General features: G+C 43.1%; 1 long non-coding RNA gene across 1 annotated transcript; it reads right to left on the reverse strand.

Annotated features, from left to right (window-relative positions):
• Positions 1-135: 135 nt before the first annotated feature.
• LOC134483794 (uncharacterized) lies at positions 136-13466 on the reverse strand. The gene is made up of 4 exons (XR_010060818.1): positions 13051-13466; positions 5462-9289; positions 3738-3830; positions 136-1770 (listed from the first exon to the last, which is right to left on the reverse strand). It is a non-coding gene; the product is annotated as an uncharacterized LOC134483794 (long non-coding RNA).
• Between the last annotated feature and the right edge of the window lie 1873 nt (positions 13467-15339).

Raw genomic sequence — 15339 nt, forward strand, 5'->3', positions numbered from 1 at the left:
CATTTGGTTGGTGTTGGGCATGGAGCTCTAAGGAAAAAAGGGTATGGAGGAGAATGGAGAATAGAAGCACCTTGCATGTAAGGGTCTCAGGGTATGTGAAGTCCAAGATACAATTAATTCAGTCCTTATATTTAATATGTACTTCTTATATATACGTTCCTTAGGCATTTGTAACTTATGTAATATGTGTGTATATGTATCATTATATGTTATATTATAATATATATTATAAATATATGTTTTGTGTCAGTACTAATATTACACATATGTAATAATACGCATATGTTACATATGTTATATGTAATATTACTATTACACACATGTAATATGAGTGTAAATGTAATGTATGTAATGTTAATATTATATGTATGTAATAGTGTGCAAGTATAATATATTATATTATATATTATATTGGTGTTTATAATATTTGTTATAAATGTATATTAAATATAATTCATATAATTAATTCTGCACTTGAGGTTAAAAACTTCAAAGTTTAGGGGCTAGAGATATGGCTCAGTGGTTAAGGGTGTTTACTGCTTTTTCAGAGAACCTGGGGGCTGGGGATTTAGCTCAGTGGTAGAGCGCTTGCCTAGCAAGCACAAGGCCCTGGGTTCGGTCCCCAGCTCCGAAAAAAAGAAAAAAAAAAGAGAACCTGGATTAACCCACACGGCAGCTCACAACTGCCTGTTACTCTAATTCCAGGGGATCTGATGTCCCCTTCTAGCCTCTGTAGCCTCCTGTGTGCATGTAAGTTCACCCATGCTCATATCTATACACATAAATAAAATCGATACCTGAAAGAATATCTGTTCTATGTTATCAGTCACCGAGGGGCTGGGAGATGACTCAGAAGAAGGCTCATTGCTTTTCTAGAAGGACCCAAGTTTAGTTCTCCGCATCTGTAATTCAGCTTCTGCAGAACTAACACTCTCTTCTGGCCTTTTTGGGCACCTTCACACATGTACACATATACCTACACACAGATACACACACGGAGATACAAACACACAGAATCTACAAATAAGTAGATACACAGACACAGAAACCCAACACACACATATACATACACACAGAAACAAACACACATAGATACATACAGAGATACCTAATACACAGATACCCAACACACAGAGATACCTCACACACACAGATACACACACACAGATACACACACAGATATCCAACACACACAGATACCCAACACATACATATACACACACAGAAACAAACACACATAGATACATACAGAGATACCCAGCATACACAGACACACAAACACACCCAGATATACACATACAGGTACATATACACAGATACATACATACATTAAAAGTGTTACTATGGGCGCTTGCCTAGCAAGCGCAAGGCCCTGGGTTCGATCCCCAGCTCCGAAAAAAAGAAAAAAAGAAAAAAAAATGTGGGTCAAAACCGAGTCTTGAAGAAGCCACAGGGAGGGCTCTGGGGCTAACTCCATTGGTAGAACATTTATCTATCATGCACAAAGTCCTGAGTCCACGGCCAGTCTGAGTTACTTGGAGCCCTGTCTCAAAATAAATAAACAAAAAACGCCACAGGAAAGCCACAGGCCATGATAATAAGAGGTTAAATGTCCCTGGTGTTGGACACTCACCAGCCTCACCTTCCTGTCCTCTGTCCTCCTTCAGTCAGATTGTCTTTGGCTCCGCTTTCTCTGGCTTGAGTCTATAGTCGGCCGGCCCTGGCTGCTTCCTTTGGCTGCTGTCTTGGCAGGCGCACTATTGCCGTTTCCTTTAAAGAAGCAGAGAGCTCTTGCACTGGCCACACACAATGTAATCCCCTCTGTTTCCTTTCCCTCTTTTCTTTCCTCCTCCTCTTCCTCTTCCTCCCCCACCTCCTCCTCTCTGTCTTCCATATGTGCACTCGAACACACACACACAGAGAGAGAGAGAGAGAGAGAGAGAGAGAGAGAGAGAGAGAGAGAGAGAGAGAGAGAGAAGCTGCTACTACTTTGAGTAAAGCCAACCCTACAATTAGTGGTTTCAGATTGAAATTTAATACAGAAGTAAAAAAACGGATACAGTAAATATGATATCAATGAAAGTGTTCCAGAGAATTCCAAGAAGTTATTTGTTCCATAAATAGATGGCAAGAGCCAAACTTTTCCTCTTTTTTTTTTTAAAGAAAAAATAAAATCACTTCCTCCATTCTCACACTCCAAACCTAAGGACTTGTATTACCAAATATGGCAAGTTTAGCACTTTATCTAGAAAGATACTCTGACAGTGGTGGCCATCAGTCTATGGCTAGAAGAAGAATAAGTTCTTTGTAACTTTTTGTGAGACTTAGTGCTTGAGGGATTTTGTTCCACTGTTCGTGGGCTTTCTAGGGTGAGCCGATTTCAATAGAGACGAAGTTTGCATATGAGGAAGAAAGGGGTCTGAGTCACACCATTGCGGACTTCCTTCTCTGATGTGAAGGGAGAATCGGGCTTCCTGTCTATTTTGCATTACGTTTGCTTGTTGAGATGGAGGCTCGCTAGGTAGCCTGGCCTGGTCTTGAACCTGCAATCCTTGGGAATTGTTGGGATTTCAGATGTGTGCCACTGTATCACCCGAGGTTTTATTTGGTTTATTTTAATTTAGAGACTGGGTCTCATGTACGGCAGGCTGGCCTTGAACTTCTGACCTTCCTGCCGCCTTCATGCGTGCTGGGATTGCAGATGTATATATACCCCACACCCAGTTTTATGCAGTGCTGGGGGGTCCAACCCAGGGCTTTGTACATGTTAGGCGAGCTTTGGCTTAATGGGTTTTGTTGTTGTTGTTTGTTTTTTTTGTTTTGTTTTGTTTGAGACAGGGTTTCTCTGCAAAACAGAGCCCTGGCTGGCCTTGAACTCACAGAGATCTGCCTTTAAGTGCTGGGATTAAAAGCCTTTATCACCACACGTAGCTGGCTTAATGTATTTTAATGATCAAATAATATTAGGATGCATGCTAATAGAAGCATTGCTACCAAACACCGGTAGTTCAGAGGAATCTATTTTATGCTGAGTTTTTCACCTGCTGCTTTATTAGAAAGAGTATTCGGGTTGTCTATTTCCTCTCCTTAGTCAGTCACCCAGGAACTGATGCTGCATGCCGGATGAACTCCAGGTGTGCAGCCCGCCTGACTTTTGCATTGAATCCTGATCCCTGATGGGGTCAGCAGTCGACTATGTGGCCTTGGGGAATGTATTTAACCCTTTAACCTCTACAGAGTCATTAGGAGGATTGAAATGAGGTAATTTTTAAAAATCATAACACAGACAATTACTTTAGAGTTGTTTTTATTTAATAAGCAGATGGGAAGCCCTATAAATTTGCTCTATGAAAATAAAAGTGATATGTCACAGTCTGCATAGTGCTTGTTTCTCAAGCATGAGGACCTGGTTCCAACCTCAGGCCCCAAGTTAAAAAACAAAAACAAGACCTGAACGAGCCAGGCTGGGTGACACATACTTGGAACAGTGGCTCAAGGAGGTGGAAACAAGCCCATCCCTGGGGCTTAGTGGCCAACCAGCCTAGCTTATCCCTGGTGAGTTCCAGGCCAGTGAGAGAGAGAGAGATGCTGTCTCAAAACACAAAGTGAACACTGTCTGAGGAATGACGGCAAAGGTTGCTTTCTGAACTTGTCATAGTTAGGGTTTTACTGCTGTGAACAGACACCATGACCAAGACAACTCTTATAAGGACAACGATTAACTGGGGCTGGCTTACAGGTTCAGAGGTTCAGTCCATTATCATCAAGGCAGGAGCATGGCAGCATCCAGACAGGCACGGTGTAGGAGGAGCTGAGTTCTACATCTTCACCTGAAGGAAGCCAGGGACAGACTGAGCGAATATCCTCAGGCAGCTAGGAGGAGGGTCTCAAAGTTCACCCCCACAGTGACACACTTCCTCCAACAAGGCCACAACTTTCTAATGCCACTCCCTGGGCCAAGCATATTCAAACTATCACAGACCTATGCGTGCGCGCGCACACACACACACACACACACACACACGCACCCATATACATATATACATATATATATACACACACATACACACGCACGCACACATATATACATACACATACACATATACATATACACATATATACATACACTTATACACATACATACATGTACACATATACACACATGCACACATACACATGCATAGACATATACACTTATACACACATACACATACTTATACACACTCACACATATACACATACACATATACACATCACACATATACACACATACACATACTTATATACACATCACACATAACACACATACACATACTTATGCACACATACACATACACATATACACACATACACATACTTATATACACATACACAAACACACATTACAACACACATACAAACATACACATACAACACACACATACACACAAACACACATGTACAAACACATACATACACACACAAACACACACATACAACACACAAACACACACATACAACACACAAACACACACACACAAACACAAACACACAAAGACACACGCACAACACACACATACATTGAAGTTTGGCCTGTTGCTATACATTGTAATGCTAAACTCTGTACTCAGTCTAGGCCTGTGAGTGACTTCTTGCTTTTGTTGTGCCGACCTTGTTCCTTGATTTAAAACTATTGGTTAAATAAAATTGACTACAGCCAATTACTGGAGGGATTAGAGGTAGGTGGGTGTGGAGTGATCTGGTAGAGGGTGGGGCAGGGGGGAGGTGAGGGAGGAGGAAGAAGGAGAGGAAAGAGGAAGCCACCATGAGGGGAGAGGAACCATGAACACATGGCCAGGAGAAACAGCAAGTATCTTGGGGGCGGGGTGCACCACTGGAGTGGTAGCCAGGCAGTTAGAGAAGTAGATTAGGGCTGGCACACTGCCCCCCCCCCCGTAATTATCAAAACCAAATAAAATAACCATAAGCCAAGTCTCATTTATTTGTAAGCTAGTCAGGGATAAGCTTAAATTGGTTGTACTGCCACACACATACATTCACACACATACACATACAAATAACACACACATACTCACACACATACACATACAAATAACACACATACACTCACACACGTACACATACAAATAACACACATACACACACATACACATACAAATAACACATATACACTCACACACATACACATACAAATAACACATATACACTCACACACATACACATACAAATAACACATATACACTCACACACATACACATACAAATAACACATATACACTCACACACATACACCATCTCACACACAAGAAACATGCACATATGCACACACATACCCACACATACACACACAAATAAACATACATATACTCATACACATACACCATCACACACAGATGTGCACACACACACACACACACACACGCATGCACATACAAAATAAAAATAGATAAATGACACAGTACACTCCTACTATTTATACTAGGCTGGCCTCAAACTCCAACATCTGCCTGTCTGTCTTCCGAGTGCTTGATAAAAGCCAGTTCCTCCGCATCCAGTCAGCAAGTGTCTCTGAGGACTGTCGAGACTGTAAATGTCTTCCTCTTCCCTTTGTGCTCACTGGCCGCTGAGGGCCTTTTTACTACCAATTCCCGCATCCTGTTAGGAAATGCCTGGTCCTGGGAGGTAAAGACACCAATTCATTAGAAGCTTGACTAAAGTCATATAGGATGACTAAAGATCATGGGCATGGTCTGTAGGTTTTGATGGAAGAAACGTCTGGCCTGATCAGAAGCAGCTTACCGCCATCAGTCATGAGCTGAGTAACTAAGTCATGAAGACAGTAACTAAGGGAAGACAGACAGACACTCACCCTTTTTTCTTTTTTTAAAGTATCTTTTACATGAGTAGCTCCGCCATTTTACCTCCCCTCCCACAAACACCTGAAGCAGCCATTACTTGGGACGGCAAAGGGTGTGCTGGGCAAAGCTGGAAAGGACCATAGACACCGTCTGGAGTGAGCCCACTACAGAGAATGACCAGGAACCTTGCTGTGAACCTGACTAGCCCCTGGACTAGGAAGGTCTCTGCAGTCCCTTCCAACCTGACATATCGTTCCTACATAAGTGGAGGCGCACACTGTCGCTGTGATACAGGGGCCGAAGCAGAACTGTTTGAAACCGTGAAGTCAATCCTAGATCAGTGCTCCTCCAGCCTCCTCCCCTGAGATGCCTAATAAGCAAATAAGCCAAGCAAGCGAATCAACCATTGAGTTTCCACTTATTTTTCTTGGCTTGGTAGCCATGGGAGAAGGTGAGTTCGAGAGAAATCTTGCAGTTGGGAGTGTAGCTCAGTGGGTGGCGTGCTAGCCCAGCTTACATGCAGCCCCGGGCTTGATCCCTGCCCTGCACCATACTGTAGATGCCTGTGTGTCTTCCCAGAACTCAGGAGGTGTGACCGGGAGAATTAGAAGTTTCAGGTTGCCCTCTGCTGTAGAGTATGTTTGAGGCCAGATTGGGCTACATGAGATCTTGTCTTAGGGTCAGAGAGAGACAGAGAGAGACAAAGACAGATTAAATATAGCCAAGGAAATGATAATTTTATGTATCCTCGTAAAATTTTAGAGTCCATAAAGATGGTGATGTTGGGGCTGGAGAGATGGTTCAGTGGATAAGAGCACTGACTGCTCTCCCACAGGTCCTGAGTTCAATTCCCAGCAACCACATGGTGGCTCACAACCATCTGTAATGTGATCTGATGCCCTCTTCTGATGTGTCTGAAGACAGCTACAGTGTACTTAAATAAATAAAATAAATAAATCTTTTTTAAAAAAGATGGTGATGATGACGATTATTATTATTATTAATGATATAATATTATTATTTGAGACAAGGTCTCACTCTATAGCTGTCCTGGAACTCACTATGTAGACCAAGCTAGCATCAGACTTACAGAGATCCACCTGCCTCTGCCTCTGGAGTGCTGAGACTAAAGGTGTGCGCCGCCATATCTGGCTGAATCCCACATTTGTAAGGGCCAGTAGAAGAAGCAAAGGGACCCGACAAAAATACCAGTGCACAGGGACAGACAGAAGCGAGTGTGACTGGGTGCATGGTGTGCAACTCCCAAATAACCAATAAAAATTTTACATTGTTAAAAAAATTCCAACATAAAAAAATAACAATGCAGATTAGAGCTTGTTGAATGCTGATGAGGAATAATAATAAAGATTAATAATAATAATAATAATAATAATAATAATAATAATAAAATTTGTAGTGCTGGAATGCCAGTTCTATATAGCTTCTGTTGCAGACTGTCGCGTTCATTTCTCCCATACTCTGCACTGTGGGCATTGAAACACAGTGAGTGATTCACAAACAACAAACGGTCCTAGCCTAAAGTAATTGAAGGAAAATGAGAAATTAAACTGAGCAATCTAGAAGGCCTAGCTTCAGGCGTTGCATGATCCAGGAATTAAAATGTCAACCAAATGTGACTTCTCTGCCCTGGGTGTGTTCTGCTTCATTTATTCCCAAACAGGTTCTTCTCTTAGACCGGAAGGATGGGAGTTCTAGGCTCTGTATCGTTTAGAAGTCCCATCTGGTAGAAAAGGTTCATTATATCTTTCCCAGGAGCAAGCTCACAGTACCCTGCCTCTGACTGCAACTGGATCACAGACGTTAGTAAAAGACCCACGTCGGCTTCGATGCGTGGCATGAGTGTGTGCAACGCGCATGCGCGCCAGGTCAACCTTCGGTGTCATTCCATAACCATCTGTGTTATTTTAGGAGATGAGTCCTGTCGCTTTCACCTGGAACTCACTGATTTGGCTAGGATGACCAGCCAGTGAGCTGCAGGGATCCTTCTGTCTCCACATCCTAAACCCTGGGATTATAAATATGTGCCAATGTGTCCAGCTATTTTTAGTCGAGTTCCGGGGATAGACCTCTCACCCTCACGCTTGCGCGGCGAGCTCTTTACTGACCGCACTATCTCCTAAGCGCCTCCTTTCGAATCTTCCAATTAATAATGTGTGCCCTAACTCTTTACAAATACTGACCGACTCAATTCTCTTCAGCCAGTAAGATAAGAACTAACAGGGTTGGATCTGTAGAAATGAGGAAACCACTAATGAGGTTAAATAGTGCGCACAAGTCACACCTCTTGTAGAGGAGCCACGATTCCAAAACAGGCTACCCTGCTCATGGGTACCTGGCTTTCTGCTGCCTGAGATGACCGTGCAAACTTTTCAGAGTAATAGGTTTACAAAGAGCTTCCTGGCAGGACTAGGAACTAAGTGGCAGTCCAGTCCAGAGAAGTAATAATTGGTTTCTCCACCCATCTCGGGCTTGCTTTTTTTTTTGAAGAGTGTTTTGGACTGTTGTAGCTGTGTTCTCATGCACGACGTATTTGCTAATTCCTGGAACCATGAAGACTTGCCAATCAGCTTCTTGGAGACGGATGACTTCTTAAATGTCAAATGAAACATTGAGTCGTTAAATTGTGCAGTTTGAAAATGTCAGGAAAAACCATTATTTTTGCAGACAGAGAGCTTCAGTGTGGTCTGATTTTTCGAGTCTGTGAAGTTAACTCTCATCTTCAAGGAAAAAAAAAAAAGAAACTTGGATTGAAAAATGCTGTTGTTTTCTTCAGAGAGAAGTGTAGTCCAGGAGACAGAGCTGACCTCTGAGCCCTGCTTAGGATGGGTTTTGTTTTACTTTTTCCTTGTCTCTTCCAAGGTCTTTCTTCATGTAGGTTTTCAAGAAACTCCAAGAAGGGCCTCCATGACGCTCCTTCTAAAGCTTCTTTCTCCCTGTCCAGTAGCATAATTGGGCCATGTGTCCATTAGAATCCATTTCTACTTAAAGTATTTTAAACTGCTTTCCTACAGAGAGCAAGGTAGGGCTTTGCGGAATAGAGGTGATCCCACGAGGGACTTATGGCAACTTTGAGGTTGAACAAAGAAACTCTCAGGCCTCTACCAAATACTTCCCAGAGCGGAGGCAGCTGACAGAGAGTTGGTTCCAGGCCGTTTTCTCGCAGGTATTGTGAAGTGGTTGGGACCGGAGCACCTGACCACAGAGTCACCGGAAGTCAGAGCGATGTGCGTTCCCTTGGAGATGGAAGCCGAAGAGTTCATCCTGAGTCTACGCATCCTGGGGAAGTTTGTATTTCAAAGCAACTTTCACAACAGTCAGCTTTTCCTTTCAGCGGCTTCCTCTTTCTTCATGACCCGACTCGATCAACTCGAAATGCTTGGGTTGCAGTTGACTCTCTAACCGTCTCTGTATCTGAAATTACATTGGAAGGCTTTCGTTAAGTAATTTATGTGGAACAGAGTTAATGGGGGGGGGGAGTAACTGTCTCAGCAGCATAACAGCCTCCGATCTTGGGTCTCATGAAGATTGCATTTACGTGTTTTAGACTGTCACATAGTTCGTATAGCATTCCAAATAGCGCAAACACAGCTTAGAAACAAAAGCATCAAATATAGTTTCAGATCTAAAACTATCTAGGTAAGCAATGTTGGGCATATCAAAATCTTTCCAAGCCTTTCCCCTCCCCTTATTATATAAAGACATAATTCAGAAAGTCTACTCCCTGCTTGCAGAATTGAACTCGTTTGTATGAAATAAGATTTTAAAATACTGGTAATTATTCTCTGGGGTTTGGAAATTTACATGTGCTCCTGCCCTTGATTAACAGTTTCATTTGCTTTTTTTTTTTTTTTTTTTTGTTAAGATTTATTTTAAAGGCTGAAGAGATGGCTCAGAGGTTAAGAGCATTGGCTGCTCCTCTGGAGGATCTGCGTTCAATTCCCAGCACCCACATGGCAGCTCACAACTGTTTTTTCCAGCTCCAGGGGATTCAATCTACATGCATACATGTGCAGGCAAACAAGATTTATTCTGTGTGTGTGTGTGTGTGTGTGTGTGTGTGTGTGTGTGTGTGTGTGTGTCCATCAGTGTTCGTGTATGTATGGGTACTCTTGGAGGCCAGAAGAGGTTGTTAAATCCCCTGGCAGTCGTGAATCACCTGACATGGGTGCCTGAGATCCAATTTGGAAGAGTAGAAAGTGCTTTTAGCTGCTAAGCCATCTCTCCAGCCACCTGGGTAACAGTTAAAACAACTAGATCCCAGAGAAACTCGAATCTCACCTCCTATTCATTTCTTGGAGAACTCCAGCATTGAAAGCTTCATGTAAGTGGCTTGGCTCTTGGACCGCTCAGCTGGGAGGGGGTATTTCAGGATGATGGCTCAGGAGCATCATTTGACTGACGCAAAGCATGAGTCAGCTTGGGAGAAACTTTACGGCTTTGGAGGACCTTCTCAGGGAGGGCAAGGTAACAGAAGATCTTATTCATCCCTGGAGGACCAGCGCGGAAAGTCAGGGAGGGAAAGGTTTGTTTTGGATCCATGTACAGGACGGGGAAGCAGTGAGAGAAAACAGGCTGGGCTGGGAGTTGAGAACTATCGTCTAATCTTACTCTAATGTGCAGTCTGGAGGCCCGGTCCATACCCTGTCTGGTTTCCTTCATCTACAAAGTAGGGAAAACAGGACTTCTCTAAGCTCTGACAGCTCTAGGTAGGTTCTTTCCAAAGCACATAGCTGAGCCAGAGGCTTCTGTCATGTTCCAAACAAGTCCCAAACAACATAGCCATTTTCACTCTTTGTGGTCTGCCTCGTTCTGGTGTCTGTGCCGCCATTGGATTACGAATCCTCCCAGCCCAGCCCCGCCCCCCACAACCTTCCCTCAGCCTGCTGGACCTGTATTGTGAAGATAGGACGTTCTTCTTTCCCCTTGTGGATTTTTGACAAATAGGGATCGAACCATTCATTTTAGGCTCTCTAAAAGCTTAACAAGGGGACTGAGGATGTAGCTTAGTGGCAGAATGCATACATTAGGTTCTGAGTTCAATCCCTACCCCTGGAGGAAAAATGCTACCTTCCTTTCTGCTATGAGAAGGGCATAACCAGGGAATCGGGAGTCTGTTGCTACACAACACTTCCAGTAGAACATTTTCTACGCTAACAGTTTAACAGTGTATCTTGTACGCTATGCTACTATGCAAACATCAAGTTCTTGGTTCCTGTGTACAGTTACTGGTTAGTGACTATGTTTTTCATTAAGAGAGCAGCGACTGAGAGATCCACGACTGTATGTGTCTATGATTACAGGCACACAACGGTCGCTCCTGTATCGGTATATATTTTACCCATTTTTGAGAAAAGAGCACATCTAATATTCATCTTTCATTTTTATGCTGGAGTCCTGATCATAACTTTTCCGCAGTCTTTTCCACAGCCTGTTTGTTGTGAGGCTCTTGGGCAGAATTTTAAAGCTGAAAGTTTTCTTCAAGGTCATCAAACATCTGACTATTTATTTGACAGTTGAAAAAAAAACCCAAAAAACCTAAGACCAGAGAGGTTAAGATGTCAATGCAGGTTACAGTCAATGTCAAGTGATAACTGATAGGTGTCTATTCCTGGTCCATCAATCACTTTCTTGCTGTAGCCTAATAATATTTATAGACCCAGAACACGGAACATGTATGTTTATGTAAATATAACCATAGGAATATTTATGCTCCGCTTACATTCTATTACCGAGAGAGAGATTTGGGTATAAATTTCCCTCTTGGACGTCTAGAAGAAATGTATCTTTATTGGATATTATTCATGGGTCAGACCAAACATCCCGAGGTAGGTAGAAGATATGTGTCCTGTCTCTTTAGAAGCCCGTTTCATGCTGTGCCAAGCAGATAGAGTACAGGTACCAGTTAATAATTTATGGTCTGCATTCGTCTGCATTCCTCTGACTAAAACATTAATTCCCCATTGATCATCATTATTTGCCTTTGGCCCAGGCAATGAACAATGTGCACAGAGAGTCTGACGAGAAGCTTATTTCCCACACTCACGATGGTCCTGTGCTTTTGCCAGTAATTTACTGACTTTATTTATATATGGTAATGAGCCGGTCGCACAGAGGGTGCCAGCTGTGGGAACTGTCCTGAGCACCTTTTATCTAGGGCAAGACAATGTAAAAGGAACAGCCTTCATGCCTGTTACGTTTTTCATGAAACGATGCAGGAGAATATAAAAAGTCAGCCAGATTCTTACCAATAAAACAATAGTATTTGAAAATGTCTGGAGTGGGGTTGGGGATTTAGCTCAGTGGTAGAGCGCTTGCCTAGGAAGCACAAGGCCCTGGGTTCGGTCCCCAGCTCCGAAAAAAAAAGAACAAAAAAAAAAAAAGAAAAGAAAAGAAAATGTCTGGAGAAATAGCACACGTGCGTGCATGTGTGTGTATATGTTTATTTAAAAAAGGTTCTTGGGGTTGGGGATTTAGCTCAGTGGTAGAGCGCTTGCCTAGGAAGTGCAAAGCCCTGGGTTCCGTCCCCAGCTCCGAAAAAAAAAGAAAAAGAACCAAAAAAAATAAATAAATAATAAAAAAGAATCTGGGGGCTGGAGAGATGGCTCAGTGGTTAAGAGCACTGTCTGCTCTTCCAGAGGTCCTGAGTTCAAACCCCAGCACCCACATGGTGGCTCACAACCATTATAGTGAGATCTGGTGCTCTTTGCTGGTGTGTCTGAAAACAGCTACAGTGTATTCATACACATACAATAAATAAATCTTTTTTTAAAAAGGTTCTAAAAGGATAGGGCATGAAAGAATTGGTTTAATGACTTAGAAAATATATGATTAGTATAAATTTATATATATATATATATATATGTATCTTGTATGCATGTGTACATGATTTGTACAAAAATCTTATCAATAGCCTGGTGGCAGTGGTGGTGGGGGTGGTGGTTGATGGTGGAGGCACACACCTTTGATCCCAGGACTCAGGAGGCAGAGGCAGGCTGATCTCTGTGAGTTCGAGGCTAGCCTGCTGTACAGAGAGCTAGTTCCAGGACAGTTAGAGTTATGCAAAGAAACCCCCCCGTCACACAAAAAACCCAAAACAAAACAAATTTTCATTAATAATAATGAGTTGAGGGGCTGGAAAGACAGCTCAGTGGCTAAGAGCACTGACTGCTCACCTGGAGGTCCTGAGTTCAATTCCCAGCAACCACAGGGTGGCTCACAACCATCTGTAATGGGATCTGATGCCCTCTTCTGGCCTGCAGGAATACAGAGATGCAGAACATTGTATACATGATAAATAATTGAAGTCTTTGAGAAAAAAAAATGAGATGGAAGAAATCTAGCACAAGAACCATCCAGCTCTCTACACAGTAAGAGAAAGCCTTTCTGTGTTTGAATTTGTAAAGGTCACTTTAAAGTGTACCTTTGCTTACAGTGAAATGAAGCATTCAATTCTTATTTTTCTGAGATGATCTAGTTTCCCAAATTAGGGGCATTTCCACTGAATTGCAAGGCACGACAAAGTCCTAACTAAAGGGAACTGGGCTTTTTCTTGCTTCCTCCTTTGACTGCCCGTTCCCTTTCCGTTTGGGCTGTGTTTCATCTTGGGGACTAGTCACTATCTGTCACACTGGCGAACTCGATGAGCTGCCTCTCACTGTATTTTTTTTTCCTGTCATTTCTGACTTCCTCATTTTCACTAAAAATAAAAAACGTTTTAGAAAGTTTTAAATCGGGCCTGGTGGTGGTGGCCGTGCATGCATGCTTTTAATCCCAGCACTAAGAAAGGCTAGCAGATCTCTGTGAGTCATGAGGCCAGCCTGATCTACAAAGAGAGTTTCAGGATCATGTAGTCTTGAAAAAAAAATAGAAAAGAAAAACCTTAAATCCTATGTATAAAGTATGTGTTGTGTGGGTATGTGCACAAAAGTAGAGGTGCCCATGGAGGCCAAAATAGGGCATTAGATCCCCTGGAGCTAGAGTTTCAGGTGGCTGTGAGCTACTCAGTGTGAAAGCTAAGAACGGAACTTGGGTCCTCTACAAGGGCAGCCAGCGCTTCTAACCATTGATACACCTCTATTCTTTTCTTTCTTCCTTCCTTTCATTCATTCTTGATTTCTTTCTTCCTTTTGGCCTCCCTCCTTCCCTGCCTCCTTCCTTCTTTCTTTGTTTTTTTTTTAAAGATTTATTTATTTTATTTCTCCGAGTACAGTGTCTTCAGACACTCCCGAAGAGGGCATCGGATCCCATTACAGATGGTTGTGAGCCACCATGTGGTTGCTGGGATTTGAACTTAGGACCTCTGGAAGAGCAGTCAGTGCTCTTAACTGCTGAGCCATTTCTCCAGCCCCCTCTTTCCTTCTTTTAATAAAAAACATTGCTTCTTTAATCTCCTACTACCTCCTTGAAACAGTTCTGTACGTTAAAATAAACCAAGGAAGATCACAGTCTCTCAGCGTGCCCAAGCCTGTTGGCTGACCCAAATGACCACCACATTTCTTGTAGCTTCTCCCAGAGGAGCCAGTGCTACGGTAAGGGCAGGACACTTGGTTACTCATGACATCCTTCAAGAACAGTGGCTTCCAGTGACGGCAGCTTGTATTTAGCTGGTGACCCAGTTTTTCCTAAATCTCACTGAGAGAAATCTATTTCAATCATCGTGTCTGCCTTCCCTGCCTGTTGGGGTGGGAATGAGACTGGACTTAGCATTTGAGTTACATTGTTGAATATCACAACTTGGCAAGTCACAATTTTATCGTATCACTTCTTCGTGTATTTATACATCAGTCAGGAGCAAGTAAGAAAATCAGAAACCACTTAAGTGTCTACCAGAGGTGAAATTCAATGCAGGGGTTCTGTACATCTTGACGGAGGTGTTGGGAGGCAAAGGCTTCTCAACTAAGAGAGCTGGGAGGGAGTAAGGCCCCTAAACCCAAGATGCCTTGCTTTCCCGTCTGTCTCCACCCTTCAAGCCCACTGGCTAATCACAGAGGGTGACTATGGATAAGGGAGGTGAAGAAAAGGCAAACTTTTGAGGCTAGCAACCCCTTGAGAAAGATGAAGGTTGGCGAGGGATAGAGAGTAGGGTAGTGAGGGGACGCTCCATAAAGGATGCGGAGAGGAACGGATTATGCAGTCACCGGCTCGGGATAACGTACAGCATCTTGTACAATGAGCCCTCTTGACGCCATTACTGGCAAAAACTGACAGAATCCGAGGGCCGGTTGGCAGAGAGCAAAGGCAGAGGTCACTGGGGTAGGCTCGTTTGAGGTCTGTATCACTGCTGCTCTTGCAGCAGCACCTGCTTAAGGTTGCCTCCCTTTGGAACTTTCTAGTTTCCTTCCCTTTCCTTCCTCCCCCTTTCCGCCACTCCCCTGCTGCAACTTTCCCTGCTGTCATTAGTCAGAACGCCGTGGGTTGAGTGGGGAAAGCCTCAACTCTTCAGCAGTCTCTCAGCCTCGGCA

This window comes from Rattus norvegicus, chromosome 20 (genome assembly GCF_036323735.1).
Source record: "Rattus norvegicus strain BN/NHsdMcwi chromosome 20, GRCr8, whole genome shotgun sequence".
NCBI classification, from domain to species: Eukaryota; Metazoa; Chordata; class Mammalia; order Rodentia; family Muridae; genus Rattus; species Rattus norvegicus.